This window comes from Equus quagga, chromosome 4 (genome assembly GCF_021613505.1).
Source record: "Equus quagga isolate Etosha38 chromosome 4, UCLA_HA_Equagga_1.0, whole genome shotgun sequence".
Taxonomy (NCBI): Eukaryota; Metazoa; Chordata; class Mammalia; order Perissodactyla; family Equidae; genus Equus; species Equus quagga.
Window position 1 is genome coordinate 11,439,027 of NC_060270.1, and position 13,519 is coordinate 11,452,545.

At 39.3% G+C, this 13,519-nt stretch overlaps 1 protein-coding gene across 4 annotated transcripts in view; it reads left to right on the forward strand.

Annotated features, from left to right (window-relative positions):
- Positions 1 to 13,519, forward strand: part of HHLA2 (HERV-H LTR-associating 2) — a 72,889-nt gene that overhangs the window by 46,078 nt on the left and 13,292 nt on the right. The gene's annotated exons all lie outside the window — the stretch shown is intronic.

Below are 13,519 nucleotides of genomic sequence, written 5' to 3' on the forward strand. Positions count from 1 at the left end.
TAACACCCTGCCTCCACTAAGATCAAGTGTTTTCCTCTGTCCTTCCACAGTGCCTGGCGGGAGTTCTTGTGCCGCCTGTGTCTCTGTGCTATGATTTATTTGTTTATGTGATCCATCCATCTTCTGAGACCAGACTGAGTTTTTTGAGATCAGGGATTGTGATTCATCCCTGTACAGTTTGTGACTCATAGGAGATACTCAAATGGTATGTTTTTAATGGCAGGAAGCTTGGCAGATGATGGAGTAAAGTACCACGCAAAGAAAGATCTAGTCCTATTTCCTAGGAGGTCAGGATAAACTGGAGCTATTTTATTTTCTCTTGTTTCTCAGAACTTTAACATTTTCTGACTCTAATTCAGGAATGGATTGTGAGTCGAAGATAGGGCTGAAGCAATGGAGCTTTACAAACAAAGTTATTTGGCAGAATTGACTGAGCTGTGCAGAAAACTCATTGGTACAAAGCCAGCCTGATAACCGCAGTACTTTGGAAATGGCCCACTGAGCTGTGTACACAGAGCTAGGCCTGCAGTCTCTCTCCTCGTGCGCACCTGCTAGTCGGGTTGGCTACAGCTTTAGATTCTAAGGACTGAAAGCCACCACTTCAGGTGTCCACAGGCACATGCACTTGCCAGAGAGCAGTCCTTTATAAAGCATCACTTAATAAAGGCTCCACGCCGTCTACGCAGCTAGGAGTAAGTCTTGTAAAGATTAGGTTGCGCCTATTCTTCACTCCAAATCCTTGGTTCTGATATTCCATTACTGGTCCCTTGACTTCAGCGCCTTGTTAGGTGGATCCAAGGAGGAGTTCTTTACTTCTGATTTGAAAGGATGACATGGGGATGGAGTCCGAATGGGTAATCTCACACTGAGGAATGAGGACTACTGAATATATCACTTACCACACAATAGATGTATTTAAATATAACAACCATGCCATCATAGGATGGGATTCTGATATCAGAATTAGGTGATAAACTTAAGGCAACATTAGGAAGGAACCTCCTAGTGCACTCTAGCAGATTCCTTGACCCCCACATACTCCTGCTCCTCAGCTGTGTTATAGAAACTTTGTCTCACATTATCTGTGGTCAGAGTTCACTCTATCAGTTCAGAGCTTTCATTCCTTTAGTCGAAATCCTCACAATGACACAAATCAGGCCCAGTAATTGGTCTAGTCAAAAAAAAAAGTTGAGTATTCAAGTTATATATTTTGAATGTTTTTAAAATTAAAATATACAAATGTCTATCCATTTTCTAGTATTTTGAGTGGAGGAGCTCAAGGCCTTGTTCTGAGTAGGGGGGGCCACTGTTTGATTTTCTCTATTATCTTCCTTGCACAAACTAAATCAATAATGCGCCATCCCGTATGTCCAGTTTTTGTTTCTTGAAAGTGGCCAGAGAACTTTGTGTTCAGATTGTTAAAGTCCACCTCCTTCTAGATCCTTACAGTTTGCTTTCGGTCTTTCCCTATTGTCTTCCCACACCTAATCCAATAGCAAAATTTTCTTCCCTCCTTCTTTGTCACTGCCTTAATTTAACCTTTCTAAAACATTCATCTTATTCACTTTAGTTGTTGGAGAAACACCAAGTTTGTCTTGTCCTTCCATTTAATCAATTAACAAAACATTTAGTTGAATTACTCAGTGATGGTGACCCACTGAACTGGTGGGAGTAGAAGTAGACAGAAACAGCAGAGTGGCTTCCCGAGGCATTTGGTGCTGTGGGCATCTATCAGCGTGCTTTAGAGGGAGGGGTGATGGTTTCCAAGAAGGCCTTGGCCTTACATGTGCACATGTTCCATCTCACTTCACTTAATGGAGTCTTGTTCAATTCCTTCCCACCTTGACCTGCTCAACAAAATGCCTCCATCTGCCTTGTTAACCCTGGCATTTTCTTTTGTCTGTTGTCCTGGCTTTGCAGCATTCTTGCTGAAAAAAGGCCCACTCTGTCCAGCTCTATTCTTTTGTGTATAGAGTGCTATTAAGGAGGATTATATAATGCACCCTTTGGGTGAGAAGGAACACTTGCCGACAGGAGTCTGAACTGGGAAAGGGTGCTCGGAGGCTCGAGAGTGCCTGGCCCCTTCTGTGCAATGTGGTTTCCTGTATACGAGCTTTGTCTTGGGCTCTGCTCCTAGGGGACCAACCCCACTGGAGATGGGGATTTGTGGTCAGGTAATGAAGAAGTGTTTTCAGGAGAAAACTGTAAGGTAGTGTGGGAAGCAGGATGGGGCAGAGGTAGAAGCTAAGCAAGGATGTGGCTTCAGGTGAAGTCTCAGCCTCATTCCCAGGGGCGCTCAGGACCACAGAATGTCTCTTGCCTTGAAGCCACTGCTGAGCGGGGAATAGGGGAGGAGTGTGACTCCCAGAACCACAGCTCCATCATCTAAGGGCGATGCACTGAAGGAGGTTGCAGTCATGTGACCAGGTGGCAGTAGCTGAGCAAAGTATGCACAAAAGCTGAGCTGATAACAGTGATCTCAGGGGACCTGGGCAGCCAATCAATGGTCTGCTAACATAGCAAAATATGAGATATGAAACAGGTGGCATTTTTGAAATAGTTACTTTTATTGAATCCAATTTATGAGCCTCCCTAGATTTTCTTGGCCTCCTCTGTCTTCTGGGCTCTCAGCTGGTTGGACAAAATCCCTGGCCCCAATGCCATTGCCTCATTTCCAAACGGCAGCAGCTGACCCCACCTCCCCTGTGTAGGCCAACTTCAGGACGTCCTCCATCATACCCGCCACAGTGGGAGCTGCAATAGCCACAGAGTCCAACATGACCTGAGGAGACTCAGAGAGGCTGTGGATTTCCCTGTCCCGTGTTTCCAGACTCAAAATGCTGATGAATGAATGAAAAGCAATAGCATGTTTTGGAGTATGTGAGGAAGCCATTTGGTTTAAAACTAATTCGGCCTGACCTTGTTTTTCCAGAAAGTCCTCACGTGGCCTGTTGAGCATGCATTGTACATCTGCTTTAACCATTTGCAATGTCCCAAAGACAAGCATGATGCCCCTAAAGGTAGGGATGTTACCTCCCCCCATACCAGCATTTCTTTAAGGATAAGCATTTCTTCCCAGAAACTAAGGATTAATTACTGATCTGTTTAACTCATCTCATGACCATTGACCTGCTGAGCACCTACCTACTGTGCTCACCTTGTGACCACTGACCTGCTGTTCCAGCAAGGCATCTCAAGACTGTTGTAAAAGGGACATTCTTGTCATATGTCACATATGCTCTTTGTTCTAAGATGGTAAATAAGCACTCTGCACACCCCATTTCTTCAGAGTTCTCCTTCCTTGGGGAAGGTAGTTTCTCCTGCGCTATAATGCTCAAACTGACTCATATAGTAAAACTCACCCCAATTTTGATGTATGGGTTGATTATGGATTATTTGTGTCAACAGTGCCATACTGTGAGGCATGACATCTGGCTTACTTAGTGACTGTCCCAAGGGGCCAAGTGCACAGCCAGGAAGAGCACAGCAGTTAAAGCCCCACGGGGAAAACTTTGACCAAGGGAGAAAACCTTTAGATGAATTCGTTTTGCTCTCTTCCTCTGACGGATTGTGCTGAAGTGTGGTGGTTCTCTAGAGGATGCCTGGAGATGGTCCCTGTGACTGAGTCAGGGGCTCTGTTTTGTGTTCTAAAGCATGGCGAGCAAGGCAACCACCACTTACTATCTGCTTGCTTTCTTCCTTGTCTCACTTCCCCTTCTCCTCCACTCTGCTGCCCTGCACATCTGCAGCTCCCCAAAGATGTATCAGCATCTGCTTTTAGCCTGGTTTCCAAACCAACCAACCAAGAACCACTTCCCCTCCCCCCCAAAACAGAGCCTGAAGCAAAGACAGTACCCCTAGAGACTGAAAGTTTCAACCCAATGTATGAATCCTCAAGGGGCAGATTTTCACTGTAAAATATCTGGGGAGATTATTTTGAGTAAAGAGAGAGTAATCCTAAAATTGTTCTTTTGTTCCTTTTTCTCTCTAAACAAAGTCAGTCCTATTAAAATCTAGGTGGATGCTAAGGAGAAATCCCTAGGATGCTACAGAGTTTTCCCTTTGTTATGACTTCTTTCACAAACTGGCTCAGTGCCTTGAGCACCGTGGAGAGGCACTGAATTTAAAAACAATGCAGAGGAGAAGGCAGCGCCCTGGAAGCTGCTTTTCCTGAAGGAATGCATAACGTCGACTGGCATGATGCCAGCGATGTGAAATATTCTTGTTTTTCAGAAAAGAGAATTGACTTGCCATGTGGCTCTGGTCATATCTAGGCCAGCAGCTATGAGGCTGGGACCAGTCTTGAGTGTTACTGACATGCACGCTGGGGGTCTGACACAAGTGAAGTTTGTCATCGTTGTCACAGTTAGCACTGATGGCTGCACTCAAGTTGGTCTGTAGTTATTAAGATGGGTACAGGGGTAGCTGTCCGTCCTCTTTACTTTATGCTTGTGGAATAGCCTCAATTTTCTCTTCCGTCTGATTAGTCTCAGCATCTGGATTTCCTTTTGCCATGTTCCATTACGGAGGCTGCCTCTCTGCTTTTCTCCCCCACATCTGGAATCCAGCCAAAATGTACCAGAACAAGATGCTGCTAACATTTGGGCCCTTTTGTAAGGGTGCTGATTGCGACTTGGGTAACTTCAGTTTAATCCAAGGTGGAAGATTTCTGCTGCTTTGGGGGAAGAAAATAAGTGTCTAAAAATAAAGCTTAGGCATAAAAATAGGGCCAAATACTCATTAACTGCCTCACTTTGCTGAATGCTGAAATTATTTCAACAGCGCTAAATCAAGCATTTGTGTAGAAGAGGTTATGTTTTTTTATTCATAGTACTTTATCTTAAATGATAAATGGGTTACTGTAATTTGTCGTCTTATTCAAAAGATGTGAATAGTCTCATGTGAATAGTCTAATTTTCGGCTCCTGCTCATGCTGACCCTTGAATTGGAGCTCTTGTGTCACAAGCCTTTTGGAATGTATGTTGTGGGGTATTCTGGGAGAGACTGAAGGGGCAGGCAGGACCCGGAGCCAGGATACACAAGCTTGGTGGGCAAGGGTTAAAAATTTGGATCTGAGTATGGTGGGAAGCCACTGGGGAGATTTAATTAGGAGGATGTCACAGAATGATTTTTATTTAAAACATATGAATCTTGGCTGCTGTATTGACAGTGGATTATAAGGAGGCAAGATGGTAAGGAGGCAAAGGTAACCAGCCAGATGTGGGTTTTAGACATCCAGGTAAGGGATGGCAGTGATTTTGGAGTAGGATGGTAATGGTAGAGTTGAAGAAAAGTACACAAATAATGGAGCTTTATCGAATCCATTAACAAAAAAGACCAGTTAATGGATTAGATATGGAACATGAGGGAAAGGAAGAATCAAGGCTGATTTCTAAGTTTCAGGTCTAAACTGGAGAATTTGGTATCAGTTATTGAGATGAAGACTGAAGGAGGAATAGGGTCATTTTTGTTGTCTTGTCTTATTTGGAGTGGGGCAGGGAGCAATGGTAAAGGGAATGAGGTGGAAACGAAGGGCTCAGGCTAATTCTGTGATGCCTATAAGGCATCTCGTGAACAGGTCAAATGGGCTGTGGAATATACCATCTTGACTCAGGTAGGTTTGAGAATCCTTGGTGTACAGGTGGCATTCAGAGCCCTGGAATAGAGCAACTCACCTAGGGAAAGAGAATAGAGAAAGTATAAGAGAACATTCTATATTTGCACATAAATAGGCCAAGCAGAGGATGAGGCCCATTAAAGGACTAATAAGGAGCAGCAGTGAGGAAGGAAAACTAGCAGGATGTGGTGGTCCAGAAAGCAAGAGAAGAATCCTCCATGAGCAAGGTAACGGCCAATTATGTTGAAGGCTGCCTTGAGATTGAGTAAGATGAAGACAAATGGTATCCACTATTTTTGGCAACATGGAAATTCTTGGTGACACTGACAAGGGCAGTATGACAGGTCATGCAGATAGGAGCCCAGAGTGGATTGAAGGGAGGTTGTAAAGGGGAAATGGGGGTGATTATTCTGACAATTATTCCAAGAAGTTAGTAGAACTGAGAAATAGGTTGATAGCTTATTAAGTGTCAGAAGACAATATTGTTTTTTCTCATGTTCATAAGGTGGGAGATATCGGAGCATTTACGCTCATGGGATTGATCAAGTAAAAGAACCTGATGATACAGCAGAGAGGGGATATAATTTCAGGGGCAAATTTCTTAAATGCAAAAAAAAACAATGTGGGATGCAGAGTAAAAGTGAAGAGTTTGGCTCTGGATAAGAGCAGAAGGAGAGGCTGAAAGAGTGGACACAGCTGTTAATGGGTTGGTTGAATTGGTGGTAAGGAAATAAGGGAGTATTCATAATTGATTGTACTACTTAATGAACCAGGAGCATCAGCCAAAAGGGATTTGGGAGAGGAGGATGTTGTAAGTTTCAAGAAAAGGTAGCAAATATCTGAGTCATTATGGGGCAAGCAAGGTGAACGTATAGAAGGACAGTAGACATGGGTTGTCCCAAGGTTGCATGAATAAGCTGGATGTGAGTTAATTTTTGCTTGGAAAGACCCTGTACTTAAATCAAGGTTTTTTTAAATTAAAGTTTATTTTTTGCCTATAAAGGTAAAAAACATTATTACATATTTACGTATGTTCATAGTGGAAAATGAGTTTAACGATTACTTATGATCTTACTATTCGGAGATAATCATTGACGTATCTTCTTTCATACTCTATACATAGAAATACATCTATAGGAAAAAATACATGTCTTATCCTCATAACTGATACTATTTACAAGTTTTCACTTCGCCAAACATTTTAGTTAATGCTCTGAGAAAGATGGAAGCTATTGGAGAGACGACTTTGTCATGTTGCAAATGTTTTCCTTATTTATTTGTATTTCAATGTTTGTTTTTGTTCTTTTTTCCAATTTTTATGTAGACATATCTGTGATAGAAAACGTGTGGTCATGTTAAAAAGGCCTTCTTCCGAAGTTGTATATTCGATTACTTTTTCTAGTATTTAAAATGTAAAAGTGAAATTATAAATTATTAGTCTACCAGATTTTATTTTGATAAGGTGTGATAAAATAATCTAATTTTATTTTTTGTAGTGCTTTTAATTATTCTTAAATCTCATATCCTACAACAAGTTTAGAACACAAACTTATAATAGTAGAGCTACCAAATAATTTCTTTAAAATTTTCTTTTAGAGATTTTTATAACTAATTACACACTATTCTTTAAAAAGCCTATTTTTTAGGGGCCGGCCCCATGGTGCAGCAGTTAAGTTCGTACATTCTGCTTCAGTAGCCTGGGGTTCACTGGTTCAGATTCCGGGTGCAGACATGGCACTGCTTGGCACACCATGCTGTGGCAGGCGTCCCACATATAAAGTAGAGGAAGATGGGCATGGATGTTAGTTGAGGGCCAGGCTCCCTCAGAAAAAAGAGGAGGATTGGCAGCAGATGTTAGTTCAGGGCTAATCGCCCTCAAAAAAAAAAAAAAAAGCCTACTTTTTAAAGAATAAAAATAATCTATAATTCCACCAAGAGAGAAAATCAGTTTTATTTTACTTACTTGAAATTATGTGTATACGTTTTGCCATCTAGATTTTCTCACCTTTTTTAGCTTTTGAAACAGTCTTTGTGACCATGATTTTAATGCTTGCCTTATGATTTGCACTATTATTGGACATTTAAGAATATGTTTCCAGGTTTAAATTGTTTTATTATGTGTGAGTACAAATAACACCGTAGTTAACATCATTGGCATTTAATATTTAATTGAATTTGTTTGGGGTATATTTACTCTAAGAGCAATACATGTCCACTGTAGAAATCTTTAAAAATAACAGACAGAAACTATTATCCAGAGAACCACTATTGAACGCATGCCAAATCTTTATTCATTCAACAGCCATTTTCCAGTACCTATTGTATAGCAGGCGCTGCTTGAGATGTGCAACTTGCTCTTTAGAGCTAACATCCCAGTGAATATTTAGTGACATCACATCAGTCTCCTATGTGCAGAAATGTGTGTGCTTTTTTTTCATTCTTTTTTTTCTAAGTAATTTTATTGAGATCATAATGGTTTATAACACTGTGTAATTTTGGGTGTACATTCTTGTTTATCAGTTTCTGAATACACTTCCTTGTGCTCCTTCTAGCATTTTCATCCATCACCAGACATATGCACCCCTTTGCCCCTTTACCCCACTCCCTACCCTCTTCCCCTCTGGTAGTCACTAGTCTGTTCTCTTTATCCATGTCATTTGTTATCTTCTACATATCAGTGAAATCATGTGGTGGTCTTTCTCTGTCTGGCTTATTTCACTTAACATCATACCCTCAGGGTATGATCCATGTTGTTGCAAATGGGACGATTTTGTCTTTTTATGGCTGAGTAGTATTCCATTGTGTATATATGTTCCGCATCTTCTTTATCCATTCATCAGTTCATGGGCACTTCAGTTGCTTCCACACCTTGGCTATTGTGAATAATGCTGCAATGAACATAGGGGTGCATAAGTCTCTTTGGATCATTGATTTCAAGTTCTTTAGATAAATACTCAGTAGTGGGATGGCTGGGTCATATGGTATTTCTATTTTTAATTTTTTGAGAAATCTCCATGCTGTTTTTCATAGTGGCTGCACCGGTTTGCATTCCCACTAGCAGTGTATGAGCATTCCTTTTTCTCCACATTCTCTCCAACACTTGTTGTTTGTCTTGGTAAGTATAGCCATTCTGACTGGTGTGAGGTTATGTCTTATTGTAGTTTTGACTTGCATTTCCCTAATTATTAGCGATGTTGAACATCTTTTCATGTGTCTGTTGACCATCTGTATATCTTCTTTGGAAAAATGTCTGTTCACATCCTCTGCTCATTTTTTGATCAGGTTGTTTGGTTTTGTTGTTGTTGTTGAGTTGTATGAGTTCTTTATATATTTTAGAGATCAACCCTTTGTCCGATAAAAAGATTTGCAAATGTTTTCTCCCAGTTGGTGTGTTGTCTTTTCGTTTCGTTCATGGTTTCCTTTGCTTTGCAGAAGCTTTTCAGTCTGATGTAGTACCATTGTTTAACTTTTTCTTTTGTTTCCCTTGCCCAAGTAGATGTATTTGAAAAGATGTTGCTAAGACCAATGCCAAAGAGGATACTGCATATATTTACTTCTAGGAGTTTTATGGTTTCAGGTCTTACATTCAAATCTTTAATCCTTTTGAGTTAATTTTTGTGTATGGTGCAAGATAATGGTCTACTTTCATTCTTTTGCGTGTGTCTGTCCAGTTTTCCCAACACCATTCATTGAAGAGACTTTCCTTTCTCCATTGTATGTTCTTGGCTGCTTTGTTGAAGATTAACTGTCCATAGATGTGTGGTTTTGCTTCTGGACTTTCAAATCTGTTCTATTGATCTGTTTGTCTGTTTTTGTGCCAGTACCATGCTGTTTTGATTACTACAGCTTTGAGGTATGTTTTGAAGTGAAGGATTGTGATGCCTCCAGCTTTGTTCTGTTTTCTCAGGATCACTTTGGCTATTCAGGGTCTTTTGTTGTTCCACATAAATTTTTGGATTCTTTGTTCTACTTCTGTGAAGAATATCATTGGGATTCTGATTGGGATTGCCTTGAATCTGTAGATAGCGTTAGGTAGTATGGACATTTTAACTATATTTATTCTTCTGACTCATGAACATGGAATATCTTTCCATTTCTTTATGTCTTCTTGAAATTCTTTCAGTAATGTCTTATAGTTTTCAGTGTACAGGTCTTTCACCTCTGGTTAAGTTTATTCCTAGATATTCTATTCTTTTTGTTGCAATTGTAAATGGGATTGTATTCTTAATTTCTCTTTCTGCTACTTCATTGTTAGTGTATAGAAATGTAACTGATTTTTAAAAATTGACTTGTACCCTGCAACTTTGCTGTAGTAGTTGATTATTTCTAATAGTCTTCTGGTAGATTCTTTAGGGTTTTCTATATATAAAGAACCATGTCATCTGTCGACAGCAAGAGTTTCACTTCTTCCTTTCCAATTTGGATCCCTATCATTTCTTTTTCTTGCCTAATTGCTCTGGCCAAAACCTCCAGTACTATGTCAAATAGTGTGGTGAGAGAGGGCACCCTTGCCTTGTTCCTGTTCTCTGATGGTTTTCAGTTTTTCACCATTAAGTATGACGTTGGCTGTGGGTTTGTTATATATGGCCTTTATTATGTTGAGGTACTTTCCTTTTGTACCCATTTTATTGGGAGTTTTTATCATAAATGGATGTTAGATCTTGTCAAATGCTTTTTCTGCATCTATTGAGATGACCATGTGGTTTTTATTCTTCATTTTGTTAATGTGGTGTATCACATTGTTTTATTTGCGGATGTTGAACCATCCCTGCATCCCTGGAATAAATCCCACTTGACTGTGGTGTAGGAGCCTTTTAATGTATTGCTGTATTCGGTTTGCCAATATTTTGTTGAAGATTTTTGCATCTATGTTCATCAGCGATATTGGCCTGCAATTTTCCTTCTTTGTGATGTCCTTACCTGCTTTTGGGATCAGGGTGATGTTGGCCTCATAGAATGAGTTAGGAAGCACTCCATTTTCTTCAATGTTTTGGAATAGTTTGAGAAGGATATGTATTAATTCTTCTTTGAATGTTTGGTAGAATTCTCCAGAGAAGCCATCCAGTCCTGGACTTTTGTTTCTTGGGAGGTTTTTGATTACTGTTTCAATCTCTTTACTTGTGATTTGTCTATTCAGATTCTCTATTTCTTCTTGATTCAGTTTTTGGGGGTTGTTTGAGTCTAAGAATTCATCCATTTCTTCTAGGTTATCCAGTTAGTGGGCGTATAGTTTTTCATAGTGTTCTCTTATAATCTTTTGTATTTCTGCAGTGTCTGTTGTAATTTCTCCTCTTTCATTTCTAATTTTATTTATTTGAGCCTTCTCTCATTTTTTCTTGGTGAGTCTGGCTAAGGGTTTGTCAATTTTATTTATCTTCTCAAAGAACCAGCTCTTAGTTTCATTAATCCTTTCTACTATTTTTTTAATCTCTCATTTATTTCTGCTCTGGTTTTTATTATTTCCCTCCTTCTACTGACTTTGGGCTTTGTTTGTCCTTCTTTTTCTAGCTCTGTTAGGTGCATTTTGAGATTTTCCTTGCTTGCTGAGGTCGGTCTTTATTGCTATGAATTTCCCTCTTACGATCACTTTTGCTGTATCCCATAAGAGTTGGCATGTTGTATTTTCATTTTCATTTGTCTCCAGGTATTTTTTAATTTCCCTTTTGATTTCCCATTGATCCGATTGTTGTTCAATAGCATGTTGTTCAATATTCTCCACATATTTCTGACTTTCCCAGTTTTTTTCTTATGGTTAATTTCTAGCTTCATAGCATTGTGGTTGGAAAAGATGGTGGAGATGATTTCAATCTTGTTAAATTTATCGAGGCTCACCTTTTTCTCAACATATGGTCTATCTTTGAGAATGATCCACGTGCACTTGAGAAGAATGTATATTCTGCTGGTTTTGGATGGAATACTCTCTATATCTATTAAGTCCATCTGATTATTTCGTTTAAATCAACTATTTCCTTGTTGACTTTTTGTTTGGATGATCTGTCCATTGATGTAAGTAGGGTGTTGAGGTCCCCTACTATTATTGTGTTGCTGTTAAATTCTCTCTATAGGTCTGTTAATAATTGCTTTATGTACTTTGGTGCCCCTGTGTTAGGTGCATGTATATTAATCACTGTTATGTTCTCTTGGTGGAATGTCCCTTTTATCATTATATACTGCCTTCTTTGTCTCTCATTGTATTTTTTAACTTGAAGTCTACTTTATCTAAGTATGGCAACACCTACTTTCTTTTCTTTGCCGTTAGCTTGGAGTATTGTCTTCCATCCCTTCACTCTAAGCCTATGTTTGTCTTTAGAACTGAGATGTGTTTCCTGGAGGGAGCATATTTTTGGGTCTTATTTTTTAGTGCATCCAGCTACTCTGAGTCTTTTGATTGGAGAATTCAATCCATTTATATCTAGAGTGATTATTAATATGCGAGGGCTTAATATTGCCTTTTTATCCCTTGTTTTCTGGTTGGTTTCTGTTTTCATTTTTTCTCTTCCTTTGTATTTCTGATTGCCATTTCATTTTGGTGGTTTTCTGAGGGGGTTTTATCAGTTTTCTCTCTTTTTTTTAAGTTGTGGCTCTGCTCTGATTTTGTGTTTACTGGTTACCGAAAGGATTATATGAAAGATCTTGTAGATGAGATAGTCCATTTTCTCATAGCCTCTTATCTCCATTAACCTAAGCAGCTTCTTTCCCTTTCCTCTCCTATTCTGAGTAATTGTTGTCACAAATTGTTCTGTTTTAATGTTGTGAGTTTGTGATTGAGTTGAAATTTTAATCATTACTTTTGATGCTTTCTTCTCCTTTAAGTTGTAACTGAGTCTTTGCCTTCCTGTTCTGGTAGAAAGCTGCAGTTTTCTGATTATGTTTGTCTATTTATGTCCTTGATCAGAGATTTGTAGACCTTTGCCTTTCTGTTTCCAGTGTGAGGGCATCTTTAATTATGTCTTATAGGGGAGGTCTAGTGGTGATGGAGGTCCCTTGGCTTTTGTTTATCTGGGAAAGCATATGTTTCTCCATTGTATCTTTTGCTGGATAGAGTATTCTTGGCTGAAAGTTTTTTTTTTTTTCAGTATTTTGAATATATCATTCCACTCTCTCCTAGCCTGTAGGGTTTCTGCTAAGAAATCTGCCGACAGCCTGATAGGGTTTCCTTTGTAGGTTGCTTTCTTCTGCCTTGCTGCTCTTAGTATTTTTTCTTTGTCATTGACTTTTGCCATTTGTACTATTGTATGCCTTGGAGAAGGTCTTTTAGCATTGATGTGATTCAGCGTTCTGTTAGCTTCCTGTATTTGTAAATCTGGAAACATCCCAAGGTTTTGGAAGTTCTCAGCTTATTTCTTTGAACAGGCTCTCTGCTCCTTTCTCCTTCACTTCCCCCTCTGGAATACCTACAATCCTTATGTTGCTTTTCCTAAGTGAGTCAGATATTTCCTGAAGAATTCTTTCATTTTTTTAAAAAAATCTTAGTTCTATCTCCTCCTCCAGGTGTAGAATGTCTATATACTTATCCTCTAACTTATTTATTCTTCTCTCCATAATAGCAGTTCTATTTCTTAAGGCTTCTAGATTATTTTTTATTCCATTAATTGTGTTTTTCACATCCAAGATTTCTGCTTGATTTCTTTTTTATAGTTTCAATATCTTTGGTGAAGAGATTCATTTTATTTCTGAGCTTATTAATTTGTCTTTCTGAGTTCTCTTGTAAATTGCTGAGTTTCTTTATGACAGCTATTTTGAATTCTCTGTCATTTAGGTTGTAAATTTCTGCATCTTCAGGACTGGTTTCTGGAGAATTGTCATTTTCCTTCTGGTCTGAATTGTTGCTGCAGTTTCTCATGGTGTTTGACAAACTAAACTTTTATCAGGGCATTTGTGGTAGTTGCAGATTCCACCTGT